Below are 25,099 nucleotides of genomic sequence, written 5' to 3'. Positions count from 1 at the left end.
AGTGCTGGGATTAAAGGCATGTGCCACCACTGGAGATACATGTAGCTATGAGCCACATGACACAGGTGCTAGGAACCAAGCTCAGGTTTTCTGGAAGAGGAGAATGTTCCCTTAGCCACTGAGTCATTTCTCAGGCCCTGTTAGCATGAAATTTTATCTGGGATCATTCTGAACTGTTAGAAACATACCCTTGATTTAAGATAGGAGCCATCTTCAAAGACAGTAGTTGTAGGTGTGATGCTTATTCTTGGTCCTTAACTTGACTACCTCTGGAATTAGCTAAAATTCAAGTGCCTGGGTGCACCTGTGAGGGATTTTTTCAAATAATTTGAATGCACTTTTAATCTGACTCTTACAAGGTGGGAAGGTCCACCTTTAACTGGGCCACACCATCTCCTGGCAGCCCATATAAAGGCTATGGAAGAAGGAAGCTCGCTGTCTTTGCCTGATTGCTTTTGATTTCCCTGGCAGTCTATTCCTTCACTAGCATCAGAGCCTAGTTCTTCAGGGTTCTGGCATACACACTGAAGACCAGCTGAGATATCCAGCCTTGTGGATTGAAAAACTATTGATCTGTTGGACCTTCCATTGGTCAACAGCCATTGTTGGGATAGTTGAACTACAGCCTGTAAGTCATTCTAATAAATCCCATATATATATGTATGTATATACATATCTATAATATTTATTATAATTTACTTATATTTAGTATTTATAATAATTTTACATTTATTATATTTTATAATAATATTTATTATTTTATTATATATTATATTTCATTTAATTTAATGAATTGCATATATATATACATATATATATATATATATATATATATATATGTATATATATGATCAATACAGTGGGCTAGTCCTTCTTGTACTTGAAGCTTCTCAGCTTTTCAACCCCTCCTATGTTTGTTCTGCTTGCACCCATGGAAAGCTCTTTGCCCTAGAAGGACAAATGTAAAATTGGTCCACCTAGGTAATTCAGGAAAATCTACCTTTGTAAGGTTGATTGCTTACTAACTTTATGTCTGAAGCATTCTCTTTTCTTTTTTTTCTTTTTTTTTTCTTTTTTCTTTTTTTTTTTTTTTTTTTTTTTTTTGGTTTTTTGAGACAGAGTTTCTCTGAGTAGCCCTGGCTATCCTGGAACTCACTCTGTAAACCAGGCTGGCCTCGAACACAGAAATCTGCCTGCCTCTGCCTTCCAAGTGCTGGGATTAAAGGTGTGCATCACCACCACCTGGCAGCATTCTCTTTTCTATGTGTGATAATATATTCACATGGATGCTCCAAAGGCCCCATGATGTTAACTCTGGAATGCAGGTTTACTGAGACCAAGTGCTTATCTGGAGACTTTCATGAACACCAACTGGACATTTGAAGTGGAAAGCTATAGAGTAAATGGGTATTCCTTGTGTCAACTCTGGAATACATTGAGGACATACGATATTAGTGGGACTAGTGCAGACATAGTTTCTTTGTTAGTTGTGGCCCCCAAACAGTAAGGTTCATCAAAGAACTTGTCATGTCCTGGATTGGACATCCAAATGTCTTCAAGAAGCATTTGGGGACTATAGTCAGTCTACCAAAGACTAATATAAGGGATGTGTTTAAAATCTAGATTATGGATGAGTCTGGAAATCAGTGTGAAATTTCTAGGATTTGATATACCAACTAAATCAAAATTTAAACTTTAGGAAAACCCACACTATCTAAACTTAGCTTTGTGTGTCGCATGGCAGTTAACAACGCATTGTTTTACTTGTGCTAAGTAAATGATTTCTTAAGTAAAATGGAATTGAATCTGATTGATTATGCTCAGGCCAGTACATTAAGCCAGTACAGTACGGTGAGACTAGGAAGCTTGTGGCTCTTGCTTCCTGATATGAGCCTGTAACTGGAGTGTTCTAGCTATCTTTGGTACAACAATAGGGCAAGGCCGATACTATACAATAATAATGTTCTTGAATATTTAACCTTACAGAGGTAGTGAGGATTCTGGGTGTAACCTCTTCAGACTTACCGTACCAGTGAGATCAGGATAGAGTTTGATGATCACAGAAAGTTTAGAGAAGTGAATTGCAAATCTAGAGAGTTACAAAATTACTCTTCTCTTTAGAGCCAAGGCTGACTTAGATAAAATTAATTTAACTTTATTTTATTTAAGACTGACTTAAATAAAAGGCATTTTACAAGGTGCTCAAAGACTCAAAAAATGTATACTAGATATTGGGTTTGCGATGTACAGGCTATTTCTGCTTGTTTGTATTTGGTTGAGTAGCTCTTGTTCTACAGATAGGATTTTGCTGTGTATCAAAGGCTGGCCTCATGGTTGTGGCCTTCCTGCCTCAGCTTCTCATGTGCTGAGAGCACAGATGTGTGGAATCCAATGTAGCTCATAGTTCCATGGGTGAATTGGAGGCCTCGGGGATGAGAATACACCTCCAAGCCAATAAGACTGGACTTTGATTGGAGTTCTGACATTTGGTAGATGGCCTTTGATCAGGTTAGTTCACTTCTTGAGACTCTTCTCTTCTCTATGAAATGGGATGATTAACACCTAGGTCCATAGTTGCTGTGAAGAGGAACTCAAATATGTCTTGAAAGAACCCACATGTTACTGTTATATTCATGCCATGAATCCACATCTGAGCTAGCATCTCACTAACACCCATCAGTTCTCATGCTGTGGACTGGAAACTGCCTGAATGCTGTAACAGAGGAAGGTTGAAGCTACCTCTGACTTACTGAATGGCTGTAATGGCTTCAAAGAACAATCCAGATTCCAGGTTGAGCCTGCATCTCTTCCCCAGCCATTGGCTGCCATGGATATTGCTATGTTTTCATGGCAACAGTGTTGAACGTGGTGCCTAAGGACCCAGATGCCAGTTTGCTTTTAGAATATTCCAGCCAAGCCATACAGGCATAGGAAATACACTCAAATCCTCTGAGCTTTAGCTTCCCTTTGTATGAAACAGAACACTAAGTTTCCTAAGTCACCATGCGCTGGGAAGTATTGCCTGAGGCAATGCCTATAAAATGTTTTTTAAAGCTGTGGAATCCAAACAGTTAGTACCTGCTGTCGCCCCTACTGGGCTGTTTTCTTCAGTCTGGCATCAGCACGAGGAACAAAATGTGAAGATGACCTAGAAGCCTTCTCCATTATTCAATAAATATGTATTGAGCATTCATCTTTTTCCAGCTACAATGGGCATGGGGGATAAAGGCAGAGCTAGTACTCACATGCACACTGCACAGAGCGCAACCTCCGGGAGGCCATGTTCCAGCTGGGCATTTAAATGCCACCATAACAACGAATGCACACAGTTGCAGGTGTTTGCACATGGGAAAGTGGGGAGCAGTGGCATGGAGGGGAGCCTAGGAAGACATTCTAATTGAAGTGTCGCTAAAATATATTTCAGGCTAAGATGAGTATCCATGCGATGCTCCGAGGACAGGGAACATATCCAAAGCAAAGAAATATTTTTATTTGTTTCCTTTATTACAATTCAGTTACTGTGATGCTAATATAGTAACTCTGTGGAAGTCTAAGTTTTTGTTTTTGCCTAAGATGATATCACTAAAAATGTTACATAAAATTTTAAAACTACAGCATTTGCCAATAGGTCATTTACCTGGCCATTCCCCAGGTCGCAGCAGCCCTGTATGCCCAACTGCATATATGATGGCCTCCAGCCCAGCATGTGGCTGGGTGCTTATTATTCATCAGAGCTGGCACTTAAATTACTCTTAATGTAATTGTTTAGTCAGATGGCTCTAGTCAATCAAAAGGCCCTTGTTTAATTTCAGGTATGATAGAAGGCCCATGGTAGTCTATTTGACTATAAACTATAATCTATTGTGAAGTCATTTTGAGAATTAAACATTTATCCTGCTCATGTGCTATTTTAGATAAGGAAAAAATTAGACTATCAGGAGAAAAATGCATTACAGAGTTCTAAGACAAAGATTTTCCTTTAAAACATGTCTCATTAGTGTAACAGTAAACAACTAATGAGAGGATTAAACACTAATAAGATAATTAGACACATTTCATGATTATACAAAAGCTTGTATATCTGTGAATGAAGATGGCTATGAAGTAGGGTTAGGTAGTATTGTCCTTTGTTTCATGAGCTTTTCTATGAAATGTGAAAGGACACACAGACACTGTCCATTCTCAACTGTAGTCATCAGAAGTGAGAGCATTTAGTCTTGATTCCCCTTTCTTTTAATTGACGTGGCTTTTTAAATTTTATTTTATTTTTGGCTTCCAAAGCCTACAGGGCACAGGGAATTCTTCATTTTTGTTGCTTTGATTTTCTATTAAGTAATAATCCTGCGAGAAGTATGAAGAAAGGGGAAAGAGAAGACTGAGAACTGGTCCAGGGAGGCTACAGATAGAAATGATGGGGAATAACTCAAATGCTTCTCTGATTCAGTTCTTGACAGCGGCTCATTGTTCTTAGAAAACAGCGAAGTGGGCCCATCGTAAATTCAAGGCTATGGGTAAATTAGCACACTCAGAACTACTTCAAAATGGAATTATTTTGTCATTTTTATTTCTTTATTTCCCTTATAGAAAATAAATGTGGGTTGGGCAGCAAATTAAAGGATCATCTCTTCTCCTTGTGAAGCTGGTGATCTGAATATTATCTTTGTGGAGAATTTGATTGGGGCTGAGGGAGTGATCTTATTATCAGGACCCTTTGGCCAATGATCTCATGAATAAGGGCATGCATTAACTTATTTTCTATTTATATCCGTTGGCAAGCTATCATTCATTGTTATTGTGGAGATTTGGCTAAGTAATAGTTCTCTGGAGAAATTATGGGTTCTTTTGTGTGGTTAGAGTTTCCTTTGAACTTAAAGAGCCAGCCAGAGACTGTCCCATGGGTTAAGAACCCACTCTCCACCCTTTTCCTTTAACACACAGTTTATTTGTAAGGCTTCTGGCAATTCCTTCTTCCGAGAAGTTAAGAATGACACATCACTATTTATTTTTTTGAAGGGGCATTGATTAGAAGAAATAATAAGCATAATTCTTTTACTATGAAACTCAATATATTTTGAATACTTGGCTGGGCTACATAACAACTGTCATATGTTCTTTTTCTGGCATCAGCCAGGCTGAGCCAAAGGCTGTCTGGTGGATGACCTCTGGTCATGCCTTTTCACCCCTGGCCTTTACAGTTATTACTTCCTTGTTCTGATGTGAAAAAAATCCTATAGTTTCATTACTATTTGGCCATTTTAAAGAGTTTGCAGTGACTACTAACTCAGTAGGTTATTTCTCTCTCAACATCTACCTGGGTGTTTAACAATAGCTATTTTAAAAACTCAGATTAATTAGCAATAGCTATGTTTTAAAATCTCAGACCAACTGAAAAATAAGAATTTATCGAGGTCAATGTGAACACAAAACCTCCTTCTAAATCTGAAGCATGTCAGTCTATTTCAGAACAGAGGCAGGCTCGCTGGATGAGGCACTGCCAGAGGGGAGTAGGCCTTTTACACATCAGAGAGACTTAATGCTACATCTTTCCTTTAAGGCTCATTTAGCTTTGGGTCCTCAGATAAGTGGCTGCATGTCTTTGAGAGTAACCTCCTCTCACATGAGAGAGCTGCAGCAGCACCTGCCTATGCAATTGATTGGATTTACACAGGCAAAGAACCTGACATGTGGTGAGCCCATTATAAAGTGAGCGACATAGCTTCATTTCCGTCCTGGTTGCATGTGGATTTGGATCAATAAAAGCCACCTGCCTACCCACACATCACCACACTAAAATATGACATGAGAATGGAAATGACAGAGCCTTTTCTAGTTCTGTGGCCCTCAGGTGAGCAGCAGCAGCATCCCTTGGGAGCTGATTAGAAATTCACAGAATCTAGTGTAATGGCACCCTGGGGGATTTGTGAGCATGGCCAAGTTCAAGAACAAGATGTTGCAAGCTAGACCATGACATTTCCTTTTTGAACACTTCAACTACCATGGCTAGCTGTCTTTTCACTATTCACCTGTTGGTGTGCTGATTTAGTGGTGACAAAAACACGCAGCGCCTGCTTCTTGAGGCAGGTTGACACGTGCTAGTTTGCGTGTGTGTCTATGGAACATCCCTCAGCAGAGGGCTTGGCATAGGCGGAACATCTATAAATGTTTATTGAGGGAGATAAAACAGCCAGCCTTCAGACAAGCAGACCTTCCCATCTGTTCTGCAGAACCACAGCAGCTTGGAAGGGCCTGGAGAGAGATGAATGTGTGGAGGTCTTTGCCAAGAGGTATTACCCAGGCCTGGCGGAGGATGGGCTTGCTCTCTTCTTCTTTGCCAGAAGATGTTCTAAAGTTATAGAAAGCCTGTCAAATGTGTGCAGCCAGAACAAAGGCCATGGACCTTCCTTGCTTGGTCCTCTTCTCTGCCTGGAAAAGGTGGTGTGGTCATGCTCCCAGGACAAGTTTTACTAGGCGAGAGTTTGATTTCTTCCAAAGGGGCAGAGAAGTAGATAGCTAGCCTTGCTTCACAGTCAGATTCTCCCACATTTGTGACTAGCTGGCCAAAGACTTAAAATGTATTTATCAGGTTCAAATGTCTTAATTGCTCATTCCCAGGTTTTCTTGAAGTAGAGAAAACCAAGCAGCTATTACTTAGAGAAAGATGATACGGCTGGAGGGAATTTGGTGCCTTGGGGGGAAGAAGAGGAATAGGAGACCATGGACTCTTGGAGCTTTGGGAAATTAATTGTACTCCATGGCCATGAGGAAATCAAATATGGCACTTCATTAACATGTCCAACTATGGTGAATATATATCTAAATTGGGTTTCGTCAATGTATGTCTGCAGTGTAGGTCAATGAAATCTACTAGTAGTGCCCAGAACTTCGAGACTGCAACTTCTCTCAGAGGGAGTTAGGGCCCTTTCAAGTCTCCCTGTCCCTTCTGTCCTGGCAAGATTAACAGACCTGGAAGGTTCATGGTAGAGCCTTACATTTTGCTTATGGCTCTGATTTGGTCCTGGAAATAAAGAACTCTAAAAGATCAATATCGTTCCTTTCACAAACTGTTCTGTCCTTGCAGAAAATCTTGTTTCCCATCCATCTGTCTCTCAATTTGTCTGTCCGCCCATCCATCCATCCATCCATCCATCCATCCATCCACAATCCATTTTCTCATGTATCCAATGTGAATAATAAGATATACATTAGAAGAAAAACTATCAGATAAACATCCATATAAGAAAATTTTCCTTAATCCTTTAAACCATATTTTCTCCAAACCTCCATGTACTATTGTTGTTCATTATGTTTTGAGTTAGGATTTTATGTAGTTTAAAGCAGGTTTTAACCCATGATCCTCCTACCTCAGTCTCGTACTTTCTGTGCTTACATATATATGCAGTGGTCTGGAGAGAGATGAATGTGTGGCAGATATAGAATTTTTACTCATAAGAACTTGAAACAACCTGAGTGATTATTGAAGTAGCATTTGGGTTAAAGGGCACAGATTAATATAATAGTTTGAATACTACTATCTGCGGTATCAGACAGTTCTCTACATTTCAATCATTTAATAAAATGAAATCTTAAGGAATAGACAGGATGCAGTACATGCTAGCATAGTTGGCCTTGGTTGACAAGGAAATGAAAGAATTTGAAAGGTCACTCTAGGCAGGTTTTAAGGACCAAATTGTCTAGGGTTCTGCATCTTCCCTGTGTAGTTCTCTCTGATTCTCTGAGTATAGGTATCATTGGTCCGATATGGCTCTAATGGAAATGACAATTGCTTACATGGCACTACATCAAACTGACCCCCAGGGTCACACTAAATTCAAGGAGCCTAAGAATACAATACGACCTAGCTGTATGCTGGATTTGACAATTCTCCATTAATCAACACTGTGCTCCTTTTGTCTCTTCCTCCTGCAAACCTGGAGAGAGAGTTGACATTCCCTTTCCCTACTTTAGAGTCAGTTCTCTGCTGCACAAAGCCCCTTCCACCCACCTGGAGAACAAGAATAGAACCTCTTCATGCCATGTTTTGACAGTTTCTAACAATTAATCCAGACTCATATAGTTCACAAGGATACTGCGAGAGTTAATGGGTTATTTGAGTGATTTCTGTCACTTTGATCACTGCCTTTATACTATGTTTTTGACTCATGTGTGGAAAAGTCAGGGCTCATTGTCCTCCTTTGCACACCAGGAAGCTCAATATACACAGGTTGAAAGGCATATTCTGCCTGCTGTAACAGGGCCACTCCTGCACACAGCACCCTCTCTATTGTTACAATAATTTTAAAAATAGAATTTTCAGGGAACGCAAGGTAAGACAAAAACAGTATTTTAACAGGGCTCTTCTTAGTGCGTTGCTATGGAATCTTCATTCTGGGAAACATTAGGAAACTTAGCCACCCCTGTGCCTCTAATTCCTTAATCTGTAGATTAATCAGTCATAATTCCTACTCTGGATTGTCATATAGATTAAATGTGGTGATTCTTACTTATTGAGTATCTAAGGCAATATCTGGACTGTACTGTGTGTATTGTGTCTTTCAGCTATTACCAAGAGAATTGCTATGCAGTTCTACATCTCTAGAGGAGGAAAAGGGGCTATGTGTGTTTATATTCCTGGAAAAGTGATGTTAAGATAGAAAATTAAATACAACATTATTTACTTATAGGAAGACTGTGCCAAATCAACCAATATGAGCCAAACTTCCAATATGAGCCATGGTCATAAAAATAACAGAATCGTTTGCAAAGGGAAGCAAGGATAGTGAGGGAGCAGGGACACTGTGGTGTGTCTGTCCAGGACACAGTCTAGTGGCACTGGATGCATCCAGATATCATCTGACTGTGGTGGCATCCACAGAGAGAACAAAGTGCCATATGTTCCTTGAGCCAGTACAGGTGCTCCATTGAGGTCAACACGGGCACTGTCAGACCATAGCACTGAAGGTAATCCCTTCTGTCTATTCTTGAATCGTTAGCTGTAACACTGAGTTTTGTCTTATTCTGTAGCTAAAATAAAGGTGAAAAAAACTTAAAACTCAAGGAAAATCATAAAATACAGGCAGGCTCAAAGGAACGGTTAAGCTGCTGGGCGGTACATAGGTTGCAGTATCTCCCATTGGAAGGCTTTGCAAAGTGAACCATGGAAGAAAATCACTCAGGATTACAGCTCAGCAAGGCAAGAGTAGAACCCAAGTTTCTAAAGTTCTAAAGGCCCTCCCCTCCTGTTTAGGATGCTGCTGCTATTATATCTCAATCTGAGTGTGAAACCAGCAATCTGATGACATAGCTGCTATTGTAATGGCTGAGCTTGGCCTTGAGAAGACTAGATAATGAGACTGGGTTCACAGTAGGACGCTAAGGCCTTCTCAGATGTCTCCTGGGCTTTTTGATGTTGTTGCTTTATTTATTTATTTTTTTTTTTCCTGCTCAGATTCAAAATGTAATTGTGTGATTATGTCCTGGAGAGGAACACTGAGTATGGAGGGAGATGGTTTTTTGAAGTATTAATTTTCCTCATGACTCCTTATGTTCTCACTCCACTTTCCTTTTAGGGATCACACAGATGGGACTCCGAAGTCTAGCCTGGGCAATTGTTTTGCTAGAGTCCTTCATTGATTTTCATGTCTCATGTTATATTCCAGCTGAGGATGTCCTTTGTTTGTGATCTTGGACTCTGTTGCTGTGAGCCAGAGAGATTTCCTTACAAGACTCACACCAGTCTACAAGGGGCTTCATTGCCGATGATTATGGCCCCAACTTCGGAGTTTGAATAATTTGGAGGTCTTCTTGCAATCCAAACTTGATTGAGGATTACACTGAGCATGTCAGACAGTATGGCACTTTTTGGGATACAGAGCTGGCCTATGTATTAATAGGTCAGGAGCATCTTGGCCAGCCTACCTGTAACATGCTTGCAATTTCAGAGCCATGCTCTATCATGAGGGGCTGTGTCCACTGTAAATGGAGAGAAGCAGTAAATCTCTACTCTAGGCTGGAGGTCTTTAATCCATCAGGTTGACATGGTGCCTCTTATTCTGTTGTCCTCTGACACAGAACAGGTAAATGCTGATGGGCCCCAAACCCAGCATCCTCAAGTCAGTCAATGTCTTGGTTCATGTTTGTAGACAACCTAGTGTGTGGCTGAAGTGCCTGCAGCTTTGCATCCAGGTGTGTTGATCAGCTTTAGCCTCTTCTCTCCTGAGTGGTGTGTCTGCCCTGCAGCTCACAGCTGGCAATGACCACAAGGTCTTTTTTTGTTGCTGGCAGTGCATCTGCTTCTCAGCATAATGAGCTTCACTTTCTCTATCTCTCCCTTTAACTAATTGCAACACAGAAGCACATTCTGTGCCCCATCTGTTTCTGTGATTGATTGTCCTAGAGGGTTGTTCAAAAAGGAAAGCCAGGCTTCAGTGTGACCTTTTGGATCATCATAAACTGCGTGTCTAAGCATGCCCTTCTGTACCTGTGGGCACTCACAAGAACAGGGAGAATTTGCTTCCCACGGATGACTGAAGCCTCCTTACTCTTACTTTGGACAGGCTTGTACTGAACACCTGTGATTCCTGCTTCACTTTCCTTATGTCCACCACAGTCAGCCTTTCTAGACATGGGTATTATATTTTTATGGAGAATTGAGAATAGTTATAATTAGGGAGGGTGCAGCAAAAGCTTAGAAGAAACCATTGCCCTAGGAGTTTGATGTGCCGTGTAATTTTGCTACACAATTCTTTTACTTACGATAGCTAAGTTCTAGGAAGTCACCAAGAACACTGAATTAGCAAGTATTGAACCGCTATTCTTAGAGGAAGGGTTTCTATAGATGCCTATAGGTTTCTATAGGTACTTGGCCAACTTTAAGTCAACTGGTTTGTATGCATAAGACATCTTATTGAGTGTGTACCAATTCAAACCAGTAAGTTTGTGGTCAATACCACTATATTCAACTCATTCCTGGAAGAAGCTGATATAATGCTGATATATTCTTCATGTTTGTGTGTAGAAACCCCAGATAGCACCTCAGCATTGCTCTAAGACCTAGGCAACCAGAGAAATCACTACGGCATCACAGCGAAGATCATGTGATGACACTTGTGGGCAATATAAGATCTAAAAGAGAGACAGACTGTCACCTCATTAATTACTGATCACCTGCTATATCCCACACAGCTCAGCTTTCTTACAGATAAGTATGTGTTCACAGATGCTCACAATGTTGTTGGGTGTGGATTCTTTGGTTGTATATAAACATGAGAAGGCAAAGACCAGTATATTTAGGACTGGTTATATTTTATTATATGAACATCCTGCATCTAATTCCCTTACTCTGATGGTCTGTGCTCCCATAAAAGGGCAAAAACTTTTGTCCCTAGACACAGACCCACTTCTCAAATCATGTTAATAGAGATCTACATTTGATGTAATTAAAAGTATACCCTCTTCTTGGTCACACCTCATATAGTCACATCCAAAATCCTTCATGAATACACATTATTGAAGACTTGTATTGGAAATGATGAGCAAGGAACCCAAACCAGGGCACATGTGCTTTGTGCCAGTGAGTTTGCCATCACTAAGGAGAAGGAGTAGAAAATGCAATCTAGCAAACAGCAAATACCAACAGGATGGCACAAGCATGGGGCTTGATTGTGGATATGATGTGCTAGCTTCAGGAATTCTGGCCCTGACTTTCCTGAAATGAAATTCTGCAACTTGGAATTATAAGCCACATACGCTTCTAAGTTTCTTCTTTCACACATTGCTTTATGTCTGGGCATTTGTCACAGAACCAGAAGTGATGAGAGGACAAGGTGGATAACTTTCTAATAGTTTTTTTTTTTTTGTCCCAAGTATCATGAGCATGAGCTAAAAGTTTCCAATTATCCCTGCAAGTGAGGATCCCACTAGATTTGACTACTTGGTGGCTGGCTTGGCTTAGAAGGGATACCCATTGGGGTGAGGTGGCAATAGTCCCTACATTTTGAACTTTTCACTGGGAGCGTTTTATTGGAATATTGGAATGCTGTTGTGTCTGTCTGCTCTGTGTTACTATGACAGAGTCTGGGTAATTTACAAAGAGCATGGGTCTATTTCTCAAAGTTCTAAGGCTAGGAAGTCCAAGGCTAAACCAGTGCTCACCACTTCCTTGCTCCTTGCTGTGTTCTCAAATGCAGAAGGAGTGGGGTGTTTTTTCCAGCAATCTATTTCCATGGCGACTGTCACATCAGAAGCATCTCTATAAAGTATTATGTTCCCTATACCAGTGCCATGAAGAGCTATCTTCATGAATCTCCCATAGCAGCAGGCATGCTCAGTTCTCCTGTCAGCCCCAGGCTCATGTTATAGTGTTGAGTTGTATGTTCTGAAAAGTCCAGAATGCTTGTTGTCTGTGCCTCTACAGGAACCATTTGCTGATCCTTGCTGTGCAATGAAAGTTATAATGTAGACTGAGGCACCTGGGGATAGAAGGTGAAGAATGATTCTCTGTTGACAAAACTGGCAGAGCAGAGGACATCCTTAGTTCTTGCTAATCATTTGTTCATAAGCCTTTACATATGCTCCTACTTTCCTCTTGGTGAAAAGTGAGAGAAAATGAGACCTAAAGTTGCTCTAAGAGTAGGACTACCAATGTGAGAATTTTCTTTAACTATCAACTTGACACACCCTTGATTCCCCTGGGCAGAGGTTGAAGGACTGTCTAGATCACATTGGCCTGTGATTACATCCGTGGAAGATTGTCTTGAATTTTAATTGATATGGGGAGAACCTGCCCACTGTGGGTGGCTCCATTCCCTGGATTTAGTGACTGGACTATAAAACATTGGAAAAAGTGACTAGAGTAGAAAGCTGGCATGTGCTCATTACTCTCTGCTCTTAACTTGATACACTTTGCTGCTTCAGGTTCCTGCCACCTTCACTTCCCTGTAATGATGGACTCTAGGCTAAAATAAATCCTATCTCCTTAAGTTGCTTTTTCTGAGAATGTCTTAGCTCAGCAATAGAAATAAAAGTAGGACGCCGAATCTCTACAGCTTTCAACAACATCACAGTCTTCTGCTTGCACCGAGTTCTGCTCCATGATGTCCTGTTCGATTTCAGTAACAGAACCTCCTGCATCTGAGTGTCTGCCAGGCTTGTGGAGAGAGGGAAAGGGGAAGAGGAATAGAGAGAAGAATATGGAGGTGGAGGAGCAGATGAAATGACTGAGCAGAAGCTTTTGCTGATACATGGTATATCACTTTGTTTGCAACTCATTGGCTGAAGCAAGTTGTATAGGCAGGCCTGCATTCAACAGTACGGGACTGTTTAATACTTGTACCCAGAAAGGAAGAATATGAACAATGGCTCATTCTTCCTCACAGTTTGATAGAGTCAAAAATTTTTTTTTCTCTGAAAGGGATATGCTCAGAGGTGAATGGAAGCATATTGTGTAGGGAGGACATTGCAAGTAGCTTCCATGGCTGATTTTCTGGCTGCTCCTTCTGACTGGGTAGGTACTCAGGTAGGTGAAATGAGACTAGCTAGGGAGATATGGAAGTGTAATGAGCTAGTGCTTTGGAATTAGCTGGGCAGATTCAATGGCAGGCAGTGATGAGCTGTCAGAGCAAGGCCTAGAATTCTGCATTTCTAACTAGCTCTCAGGAATGTGGTTGCTGCCAGACCTGAAAGGCAATGATGTATGTCACTAGACACTCAAAAATGAAACAGAGAAGTGAGTGTTCATTAGCAAATCATTCCCGTCAAATGGTGGAGGATGACTCTGAGAGCAAGTGTTGAACCTTGTAAGACTGTATTGAGACTCCAGGGTAGAGGCAAGAACTGAGCCTTGGTGAGAAGGCTAGCTTTCTGAGTGGCAGGCAATCATCAGGTGGCAGGAGAATGGTCAGTGGTTAAAAGCCATTGCCCAAGAGAGCAGTTTGCTGAAGGCTGATGTCAAACAGGGTGAGTTGCCTCCTGCCTGGGCCTACCTTCTGCCAGCACCTTCAGCATCAGGATTATTTAGGACTTCAGAAACTGGCAATAAGATAGATGTTTCTGAGCATCCACACAAGAACAGTTGCTATTGGCAGAATTTCTGTGTGTGTGTATTTTAAAAATGATTCTGCATGGTTAATAAGAATCATCCAACATTTCCACTATTATGGAGGATGTTCCATTTAACTTCTGTTTGTAATGAATGTCTTGCTGGTTAAGTCCAGACCAGAACTACAATGGTGAAGTTTGAGGTTTGAAGATAAAATGTCAAGGTGTTAAGTGTTCTATAGAATGCCCATGTCATGTCTTCAAAAGGAAATGTCTAGTTCCTACAAGTAGCCAGGTTAATGTTGGCCTAGTCCACTTTTGCAGTCCAAGAAGAGTGCTTCGGAAGAGTTTAGATGCAGTGTATTTGGCATTCAGATGTGCCCTGTCTTGCCATCAATGACTCTTACATTGAAGCTTTTATTGTTTTATTTTTCAGTTGTAGGTGAGATCTTGGTATGTTGGAAACTACACTTGACTCCTTTGGAAGAGAAATGCATGCCACCAACCACTGATTGATTTCCCTTGCCAGAGAACTTGCTATATTAATAATAGTTGGTTGCCTGGCTGACATTTTTCTCTATCCCACTTTGTCTCTCTTTCCTTCCTTTCTTTCTTCCTTCCTTCTTTCCTTTATTCCTTCCTTCTTTCTTTCCTTCTTTCTTTCCATCCATCTTTCTTCTTTTCTGCTGCACAATTCAAAGTCAGGGCCTCATACATGGCAGGTAAATGTTCTACCATGGAGCTACATCTGAAGCCCAGATTAACAGTAACTAGTAAAAGTGTATGGCAGAAAAAAGAGCATGTCCTCAATAATGCAGGGAGTGTTTTTAAAGTATAGTGGTTATTTTTTAATTCTTTAAGAATTTCGTGTACTTATCACAATATATTTGACCAGTCCTATTTAGACTTCTGATTCCCCTCTGGCCCTCCCTCCCATTTGGTGTATTTTGGTATATGTGCTGAAAACCTGGAACACTCTTACAAATTTCAATGTTAAGGATGACTCATGTATAGCTCCAGTCAACAAGAGGCAAAGGTTGGGAAAGGTGTGAAAAAGCTGAAACTTTTACACTGCCAGTGGAACTGTAATAACAATAGAAGCACTTTCAGTAATAGTTTGGGATTTCCTTAAAATGTTCAACCCAGATTTACCATATGACCTAGAATGTCAACTTCAAGGACTCTGTGATCAAGAGAAATGAAAACATGTCCCTGGCAAAGCTTCATAAATGTTTATGGCAGCATGATATATAGTAGCCAAGTAAAATCAAAGGCTCTCTCTCCAGAGTGGCCAGACTCTAGTGCATCCATGTAATGAATGCTGTTTGGCAGTGACAAAGATCAAAGTACTGGCCATTTGTGACAAGGGTGACCCCCAAGCATCTGGGTAAATAAAAGTTGCAGGCACAAAAGACATTGATATGAAGTTCTCATAAAGGGCTAGTCTATAGGTAAGCCAGGGATAAACTATAGATAATCTAGGAACTTGATTAGTGTTTGACTGAATCTAGGAACTTGATTAGTGTTTGACTGAAGCTAAGGATAGGTAAGGTGTCTCTTGAAAGGATGAAAATGCCCTACAGTTGGATAAGGTTGATAGCTGTCACGGAGTTGCAGTTAAACACATGAATCCTATAGTGTGTTAATTATGCCTCATGCAACATTGTCTTCCACAAAGTGAATCTACCTCATTTTCAAGATTTTCATCCATCCCTTGTAGATTTTACTTTGAGACAAGTAAGATGGTTTCTTAGCTTTCTGAGATGGATTGGGCTATGTAGCACAATGAATTCTTCACCCTATTAAATTCATTGAGGAAGTCTGGTTTACAGGACAGCAAGCTTAAAACTGCCACTAAAGCCTGCACCATGGCAGAGTAGAGGATGCTGAAGTTTACAAACAAGAGCGTTCTAGAAATCAATGCCATGCTGATGATTCCACTTGGGTAAAGGGAAGTCTGGAAGATGAGTGTCTATGGCGGTTGTTAAAAGTGCCCCTGTCCAGCTCTTCATTAGTGTCTGTCTTAAATGGGGAAATTGAATCTAAATCACCAGACATACTGTGATTTATGGAAATTAGCATCTCCATAGCTGGCATAGGGCACAGGGTAGCAAGAACTGACTTGACTATTGCTTCAGAATGTAATGTCAGAAGAGGTCATTGGCAACACCTGGAAGATTTTATGTGAAGGAGAACATGTGCCAGAGGCATGGTCACAGAAGTGCAAGTGCAGTCAGAGGATGAAGATTTTCAGATGTCTGAAGCATTAAGGATTCCACTCCTGCCCAAGATGGAAGAACAGAGCTGGTCTGGCTGTGGTAGGAGGACTATGATGTACTCAAAGGTTCAAAGGTCAGGTTGCTGTACAGTCTCTCTCTCTCTCACACACACACATAGACACACACACACACACACACACACACAGACACAAACTCAGAGAGAGAGAGAGAGAGAGAGAGAGAGAGAGAGAGAGAGAGAGAGAGAGAGAGAGAGAGAGAGATTCCATTTGAAAATGGGGAAATTCTATGACAGATGACAAAATAAATAGAAAATGAAAGATACTTGCATTTGGCAGTTTCTATGACATGGGGTGGATGTGATCCAAGCATTCACTAGGCTGACTCTTTGATATGAGCTACTCATCACACATTTTTGTTTGGTAGTCCCTGAGCCGAGTGTTCAGTAGGATTAGAAAGGTTCTCAACTGTGCTGCAGAAACAGCACACATGCAAACAAAGCCTTCTGTTGTACTGTTGGACATTCTACTTCAATGAATAATACAGAGATGCAAGGTCCAAATATTATGAAATGGATCTTAGAGGAACAAGGCTACAAACTGATCACCGATGAAAATGAATGCCTTAAAGCCAGGTTGTGATGGATGGATGGCTGACCATCTCTTGTCACGTCATTTATGTTGGGTTTCACAAGTGGGAAGAAGGAATCCATCCAAAATTTTTCCTGGTGATTCTGATGCTGTTCAGCTTTGAGAACTATATTCCTGTCAGGAAACACAAACATCACTCATTGAGTGCATTTGTTTAAATAAGCTTCCCTGAGTGAACTGTACAAGGCATATAAGATTTAGAACATAGCATCTCTGCAGTTGTATCATTGTAATTCAGATGGATGGGTTAGGAGAGAAAAGAGGGTAAAGGGGATATGATTTTGAGTGATTGGTCATGGGACAGGTCTGAAAAGAGATCCATGTTCAATGACTGAAGAAAGTGAGAAGGCTGAGTCTGGCTTCAGTCATGGAGAAGAAATACATGTCTCTGGCCATGTCGTCATACCTTTGAACATACACTTCATATCAGATCTTAGAAGCTAAACAGAATCTGATCTTGTTAGTACTTGGATGAGAGAGGACACAAGGTAAGAGCCCTGGGTAGGTGTGAGCCTGGCAAGTTTAAAACCTGGTCCCAGCCAGTATGACAGGGTAGGCAAGGCTTCAGGAAGCTGCTGGAAAGAAAGAGGAGAAAGAATACACAAACAGTGCATGGAGCTCATGAGCAAACTTGATGTCTGTACTTGTCCTTCAGTATCTATGAACTGTCTGGCCTGACCTTCATGTTCTGTAAAGTGGGATAAATTATTGTTCTTTAAATGATTAATACACTTACTTGGTCCATCTTTCAGAAATTGTATGTGTTCATTTTTCTCAAGTTCTAACTTAACCCTTTACAATGTTCATAAGACATAATACATATCATAAGCAATATAAAGAAAAGCTAATACCTCTCCTATCAGAATTTGATCTCCAAATGGAGATTAGAAATGGCACTTATAACACAGCTTCTCCAGGTAATTTGTGAATATGTATACAATTTAACAATCTCATCCTTTACATATATTTAAATCCTGCTCCATTTTTAGTTATTTGGAATTTTCTATCAGTGGAGTGTTCTTTTCCTTTTCCTTTTTAAAAATTAATTATTTATTACTTACATCTCTATCTCAGCTTCCCTTCCTCCCCTCCTCCCAGTCCTTCCCTATCACCTCTCCTCCTCCCCCTGTTCAGCTCTCCTCCCTTTCTCCTCAGAAAAGGGGAGGCCTCCCATGGATGTCAATCAGTCTTAGCGTATCAATTTGCAGTAAGGTTAGGCGCACATTACCCTACTGAGGCTAGACAAGTCAGCTCAGTTAGAAAAAAGGGATGCAGAGGCAGGTAACAGAGCCTTGGAGTCTGAAATTGACATCTCCTACAACCAGGCAAGACTTCTGATGAAGGAACTGGGACACCAACCCAGGCACAAAACCTTTGATCCACAATTTGTCCTGCCTTCAAGATGTGCAACTGATGGATACTGATGCAGAGACACACAGCCGAACATTAGACAGAGACTGGAATCCCATAAAAGAGCAGGAGGAAGGATTGAAGGAGCCAGAGAGGTCAAGGACACTACAAAAATTCCCTACAGAATCAACTAACCTGGTTCATAGGGACTTATAGATTCTCAACTGCCGATGAGTGAGCATACATGGGACTGACCTAGGCCCTCTGCACACATGGGCCTGACCTAGGCCCTCTGCACACATGGGCCTGACCTAGGCCCTCTGCATACATGGGCCTGACCTAGGCCCTCTGCATACATGTAACAGTTATGCAGCTTAGTCTTCAACTAGAACTCCTAACAGAGGCAACAGTAGTTGTCTGCCGTTAGCAGAATTTTCAAGTATGAAAATAAATAATTTATCAGGATGGGCTAGGCTATCCACCCACACATAGCATCCAGACAGTGTGGATATTTCATGTCCTACTGAGGTGAGGCACTGTGGGTTGAATACTCAGGACACTATTCAAAAGGAACTAATTCTTAGGCCAAAACTATGGTTCTGAGGGTAACATTCAATGCTCAGTACACACATGGTAGGAGGAAATAACCCAGTTCCTCAAGTTGTCTTCTGATCTCCACATGGGTGTCTTGGCACAAATGATGGACCCCTTGAATTCCCCTTTGATTTGCTCAAACCAACTAATATTAATAAGAAAGAAATTCACTTCACAGCCCACTGTGTGTTAAAGCCAATGCTGTAGATGATGTGGTTTTGTTTACCATGATATTAGGATTGCTAGGCCAAAGAGTCTCCAAACCCAGTGATCTATGTGACATTTGTTCATCACTCAGCTTGTCTCCCCCATGTCATTCTGTGACCCAGAATGTCTCAGCCACTCTGTGCTTGAGGCTATTTTCAGTCTATTGGAACAAACCATTCTTCATCATGTAACTCTGGTTACTTGGCTCGTACTTATTTGCCTTAGGGAACTACAAAGATTACATTTTACCATGTCTTATATTGACAGTGGTTTGAATGGCTAGGTTCTCTACCTTAATCTCCCCTCTGTGAGTTCAAGGGGTCAGAAATAGACTGGGGCAACATTTCAAGAGCCTGGGTCTTGAGAAAGCAATTGAATTAGTTGCCATGAAGCTCATCCTTTCCCTCCCCCCGAATTGAAATAATAGGGGAGGTGGGTTCAAAATGGGCAAGATGTATTAAATTGATTTCTTTGATAGAAAAAAACACATCAAAATTGCAGAGAGAATTCCTTTCCACTATTTTAGTTGCTAAGCTACACCTGATAGTTCTTGATGAGGCACAAGATGAATAGAAAGTGCCAGGTTTGCTCAGCAGTCTCTCTTACTCGTCATCAGTAGTACAAGTCAATCATGGTGACCGCTGAGCACTATACATGAGCATCCTTGAAAAGGCAAGGCCATTTCCCTGATAGTATCCTTACCTTTTAGTAAATTCCTGGGTTTCTCACTGAAGGCTTACATGATACTTTGGTCAATGAAGATTGAGCTTGCCCCAAAGAACTATTGCTAAACAGGTGCACTTCTCCCATATCCTAATAGCTTTTCTCTCCCAATACCTCTTTGGTGGTGGGCAAGAGGAGAGTTGGATGGTTATTAAAATAGGATGCAAAAAAAATTGTATTCCTCCAGAACTGGGCTAGGGCAGCAGGCATATCAGGGGAGGGACCAGCCTTGAGCAGGAAGCTGCTGTCTCTGCTCCATACCTATGGAGAAAGAATGGAGATGCAGTTGTCTCAGGGTGGGCTAAGGCCATCTTCTTTACTTTTTATGACTTCATCAACAAAAAGGAGATGCATTTATCACACAAGAAAACTGGAAACTGGTAAATATTGAAAATGTCAGGTTTCTGCTTAAAAGTCAAACTGTCACCAATGAAGCATTGTAGTTCCCTAGGCCATGAATATAAGTGGTGTCTTAGTAATGCAGTAGACTGACACCCAGGCTGGGCACATGGCAGGCTACACTATGGGGTCTCTGCTTAGTACCTTCTGTAAACTCTCTTCCCTCATTCCAGGTTATTTTATTTACTTTATTTCAGACTTTACACAAAGAAGTGTTCTTTTCTAAGCGTCAGGCAAATGATATCACTCTCTGAAGGCCCATCATGGTAAGTGACTGTTAAGCCATTGCACTTAAGGACTATCCCTCCAGACAAAGGCTTTTAAAGTGCAAACCAGATCCCAGTTTTACTATTGGCATTTTATGTGCAGAAAAAAATGTCATCAAAGGGTTGGCATAAATCCCTCCAATTTTAAACAAAATATTCATGGCTGTTGAGCTGAGGTGCATGGAGTTCGATCATGGGAAGAACTTTTTCACAGATATATGGGTGTGGCTCAACCTCCAGCACACACATGTGCAAACCAGTAAGAAGAGATGTGTAAGGCTTTGGGTGATGGGGTATGGCTGCCCGTGACCTCATCTCAACTCTGTTTCCTTTTTCTTAACTTCTCTGCTGATTGTCATTACACTCATATATGAGGCTCCTCTTCCTGCTCCTCAATAGTTCTACTCTCCAATGTCCCCAGTTCTCATAAGCAAGGCTGTTTCCCTGGTTGTCCCTGCCCATGCATCTCCCCCAAGCTATTTATCCCATAAGTCATTCTTGAAACCTCTGGGCCCTCTAACACTTCACCCTTTGCTTCAATTCCCAGTCCTTAGTCCAACCTCTGCTGATCTGTACAACTAAAGGCCACACTTGGAATCTGTTCCTTGCAATTGATGTTGCTGCCCACCTCCTAAGAGACTGCCCTTGGGTACCTCACAGCACAGTGTTAAAAGATCTTGCTTCCATTTAAACCCAGTAATGCCTAGTTACTTAACTGTGGGCATCTCACTTAATCTCTCTGGCTATGGATTTCTTTAAGGATAAAAAGCTATTTCACTATGATTCTGTAATCCTTCCCTTGTTCTTTGTAATCACCAGAGTCTTTGGAACTGTTTTAAAAATAAGCTCACATTCACCATATAACCTGATATGACTTCAAAGCCATGACAATCTGCCACCACTCTTGCCTCAGCTTCACAAATACAAGGCTCACAGGCATGGACTATGGAGCCCCACAGCTAGCTAACACTTAATAAATATTTAAACTCTATGAATACAAATCTCTAAGAAGATTGAAAGCCAATCCCACCCAAGGATACTGGTGGTGTGTGACTTTTCTTTACCTTTCTCATCTACCGTGTATAGCTTTGAAGATGGGTCATGCTTCCCATGAGGCAGAAGCTCTGCTTTCCACTCTTAAATATTTGGTAAACATCTTTAGGCCACAATTTCAAAACCAGCCCCACCATGAAAGGCTGCGCACAAGCAACAGGACAGGTGACCAAAGTATCATGTAAGCCTTCAGTGAGAAACCCAGGAATTTACTAAAAGGTAAGGATACTATCAGGGAAATGGCCTTGCCTTTTCAAGGATGCTCATGTATAGTGCTCAGCGGTCACCATGATTGACTTGTACTACTGATGACGAGTAAGAGAGACTGCTGAGCAAACCTGGCACTTTCTATTCATCTTGTGCCTCATCAAGAACTATCAGGTGTAGCTTAGCAACTAAAATAGTGGAAAGGAATTCTCTCTGCAATTTTGATGTGTTTTTAGCAGTTTAGTCCCATAAAACACCAAATAGGAATCAACAGCTGTAGGCAGACACCACCCACAAACCAGTAGCCGCATAGTTCCTTAGTGGTTTCAATCCCTTAAGCTATTCCTTACATCCTCTCATCTGCTCTCTGTTTCCGCTCATGGCTTTCTTTTTGACAAAAGCTTAGAAACACAAGTTTCTCAGAGGCCTTTCCCCTCCTTTTACTGTCTAACTTAACCTCACCTGTGTCCTAGCTGAGTGCATTAAGCCCTTGAGGGTATCATCAGAGGATGTATACACGCTGACTCCGTGTCTCTTCCCATACAGAAACACACTGCATGAGGATGGAATTGAAATGATGACATTTTATCAATACTTACTACTATGGGTGCATTGAAGAAGCAGAATTTTTCACATCACTCTGCAGCATACACGTAGTCAAAAGCAAAATATATTCAGATATCAACCCTAAGTGTGAGAAGTGCCCTTCAGCTAATCTCTGTGACAGTTTTGAATATTAATGATAACTAATAGTGAAAATTGAAATTCAACCCAAGCTATCAAATGTGTGTCTCCTCTAAGTCATCCCCTACATTTGGAGAATGTTGGCTTAATCTTTATATATGTCACATAATATAATACCTGTGTAATTTTGTAAAAACCATTCTCTGTTTTGGTTTAAATGGGCACTACACAGTGATGAACTTGACTTTGTAATTCGTTAACTATGACATTTAATTGTTTTCAAACACTAGAAAATCTTAAGGATGGAAAATGCCAGGTATATTTTATACTAGAATCTGGGCCCAGTGCAAAACAAGGGAACTGGATGAAAGTTTACAAAAGAACAACTTATTCCATTGTTTTTCAGAAAGCCAGAACTAGTACAAGGACAGAGATCAGTCATCCAGATTCCACACAAACTGTAAGAAAATGAGGCCCTAAGAGTGTATTTGTGGAGAATCATGAAATAGAGCACTTTTCTGAATTGTTTTCATTGAGAGAAATTGCACTTTAGAGTTTCTGAATGAATTAATGAAATTAAATTGACAGAGCCAAAATATTTTGCTCAATTTTTTTTACTGCAGGGAAATAAAATTTCTAATGAAAAAAAACTGTGTATCTTGTGCCACATAATTAAGCTATAAGTAGTATTTATGAAGTCACTAATAATGGGAAATCAAATAGTGAACGAATAGATGAAGCATTTCATATCATTTTATACCATATTCAGAGAATGAGAGAACACATGGACGCATGGCAGAATGTGGATGAGAAGTGGAATCATGCCATGACTAGAGCAGGAAACACAATAGCAACACTATTTTATAATCACATGGGAAAAATGAGTGGGAAATAGTTTATAAAACATAGCTGATTATTTAATCTCACTGCAGTCTATGAGAACAGAGCCACACGGTAACTTAAATTAAGTTAGAGAACAGAATAACCTAGAGAACAGAATAACCTATGTTTTCATGACTCAGTACAATCAAGTCTGTGGAATCTGCAGGTACTCCCTGGACTACAGACCTGTACACCTAGTGTGCAGAGTGCCCATTTTTCTTAGAAATTATCCCCAGCCTCTTCAGGGAAATGCTTAAGACTAGAAAGACCATCTGAAATCCCTGGTTGGTTGATGGATGCCAACATGGCACAATGTAACCAGTTTGGCCTACATTGGAGATGTTGTATGAAGTCTGGAAGATATGACCTTATTTGTACAAAAGAAGATGCTCTTCTTTTCTGAAGGACACTGCTGGTGTTAGATGTGATCCTGGGAACTCCTCTCAGCAGGCAGGGGAGTGGAGCACTCCAAGGCCACTCCATGACCCCACTGAAGCTGTTAAATCAATATATAACAATAACATATGCTTTAAAGTCTCATTTACTCTAGATAGACTATGGGATCTGGATTGCTGCTGTTGCTATTTTAAATTGAAGAAATATTAATTTCTATTTTTCCAAAAGTAAGTCGCTTTTATGAGCTCTGTTAATTTAATATTCACAGGTAAAGAGTCACACAAACACACACAGACACACACACACACACACACACAAACACACACACAGACACACACATACTTGGATTTATTTCCAGCTATACTTAAAGTCATTGCAAGGCATTTTTTTTTTTTTTTTAAGGAGTAAGGAACAGTTTTAAATCCAGAGTGGTGGTCTGTGAAGGAAACTTGAACAGATTGAAGCCAGAGAATCTAGACAGAGAGGAGCAGGCAGGACCACTCCTGTTTTGACACTGTAATTATAAATACATTAGACTCGGTGCAAAATATCATCAAACCATCAGTCTTGGCGATGGTTAAGTTAATTCACTTTTTGAAGTTCAATAATTCATCTGTGAAGTGTCAGCAGCAGGGTCTTGTTAATGGTAAGCCTTTCATTCCTGTTAAATCAATTGTAAATAATAGAACCCCTCGGAGAAAAATGATGGAATAAGCATTGATTTCCAAATTGGGTGTCAGAAACAGAGTGTTAATAAAACACACTGCAAGCAAACACGTCCCTAATACACGCTGATCACTGAAATAGTAATCCGAGGGAGGGAAATCGATGGATTCTGTGTACAGCGTTAGTATTTTAATGTTTCATTTGTATTTCTGTATCATTATAGCAAATTCCTCATGTTAGGTTCTCCGTGGTTATTTCATTTTCATTATCATAAACAGAAAAACAGGTGGTGTGTGTCGTGTCATCTGGGTTTCGCTGCCTTCTAAAGACACGAAGGCATCTGGTCACTTACTGTCCTGGCTGCCTGGTGCCGTTGATTTTGTTTTGTAATCATTTACAGTAAGTCTCATAGAACGTCAAGAAAATGCAATGGCTCTAATAAATAATGTTAAGGAAAATCAAGCTCAGAGGTGTCGATGTGAGTGCCCACACGCTCTCCCAACTGTTAATTCTAGTGTCCTGTGAGCCCCCACATGTGGAGTCTACTGATAGGAAAATGTGTAGGTGGAGCTATGGCAGTGCTCCAGAAGAGCAGACTAGGAGGGCCATGCCTCTTGTTTTGTCTGCTGCCGCGGACCAGGATTTCTTTCGGGGTCCCTTGTTCCGTGGGACTAGGGGTCTGGCCAGGTGGGCATGGGATTCGGCTTTGACAAACAGACTACACACGAGTAGTGTAAGATCTGAGTGTATT

At 40.8% G+C, this 25,099-nt stretch overlaps 1 protein-coding gene across 3 annotated transcripts in view; it reads left to right on the top strand.

The window, feature by feature from the left end:
• Window positions 1–25,099, top strand: part of Rarb (retinoic acid receptor beta) — a 632,162-nt gene that overhangs the window by 9,793 nt on the left and 597,270 nt on the right. Inside the window, exon 2 of one of the 3 annotated variants that reach the window (XM_031361095.1) lies at window positions 20,392–20,460. The exons of the other annotated variants lie outside the window; for them this stretch is intronic. The gene's annotated coding sequence lies outside the window, so the exon portion shown is untranslated. The remainder of the gene's footprint in view (window positions 1–20,391; window positions 20,461–25,099) is intronic. 3 annotated transcript variants of the gene reach the window in all.

Source organism: Mastomys coucha, unplaced genomic scaffold, assembly GCF_008632895.1.
Source record: "Mastomys coucha isolate ucsf_1 unplaced genomic scaffold, UCSF_Mcou_1 pScaffold9, whole genome shotgun sequence".
Taxonomy (NCBI): domain Eukaryota; kingdom Metazoa; phylum Chordata; class Mammalia; order Rodentia; family Muridae; genus Mastomys; species Mastomys coucha.
This window is presented reverse-complemented; position numbering and strand designations above follow the sequence as displayed.